Consider the following 830-nt stretch of genomic DNA (forward strand, 5'->3'; position numbering starts at 1 on the left):
AAATATGTTTATCATATATATTAAATGTAAAAATATTTATTAAGGTAAATAATTAGAATAATAGTTATATATCTAAACCATTGTCTTTGATTTTTAAATCACAATAATTTAAAATGCATTTGTTGCTTCTGAAGAAATGTGTCTGTGAAGGTTTATGATTTAATGTGTGATAAACAATGAATTTATTTGTTGATCCAAAATACAGAAAGAGCAGTCATATTGTGAAATATTTTTACTATTTAAAAGAACTGCTTCCTATTTTAATATGTTTTAAAATGTAATTTATTCTTGTGATCAAAGCTACATTTTCAGCATCATTTACTCCAGTCTTTAGTGTCACATGATTTTTCAGAAATCATTCTAATATGCTGATTTGCTGTTCAAGAAACATTTTTTTATTATTATTATCGATATTTAAAACAGTAATTTTTTTTTTCAGGATTCTTTGATGAATAGAAAGATCCAAAGATTAGCATTTGTCTGAAATAAAAATCTTTTGTGACATTATACACTATACCATTCAAAAGCTTGAAGTCAGTAGTTTGTATTTATTTATTTATTTAGGCAAAGAAATGATAGAAATTAATACTTTTGTTTAGCAAGGATGCTTTAAATTGATCAAAAGTGACGATAAAGGCATTTATAATGTTATAAAAGATTTTTATTTCAGATATATTCTACTCGGCTGTTTTCAACATAATAATAGTAAATGTTGTTTGAGCAGCAAAGCAGAATATGGAGGATCCTGTGACACTGAAGACTGGAGTAATGATGCTAAAAAATCAGCTTTGAAATCACAGGAATAAGTTACATTTTAAAATATATTAAAA

Source organism: Garra rufa, chromosome 25 (genome assembly GCF_049309525.1).
Source record: "Garra rufa chromosome 25, GarRuf1.0, whole genome shotgun sequence".
NCBI lineage: Eukaryota > Metazoa > Chordata > Actinopteri > Cypriniformes > Cyprinidae > Garra > Garra rufa.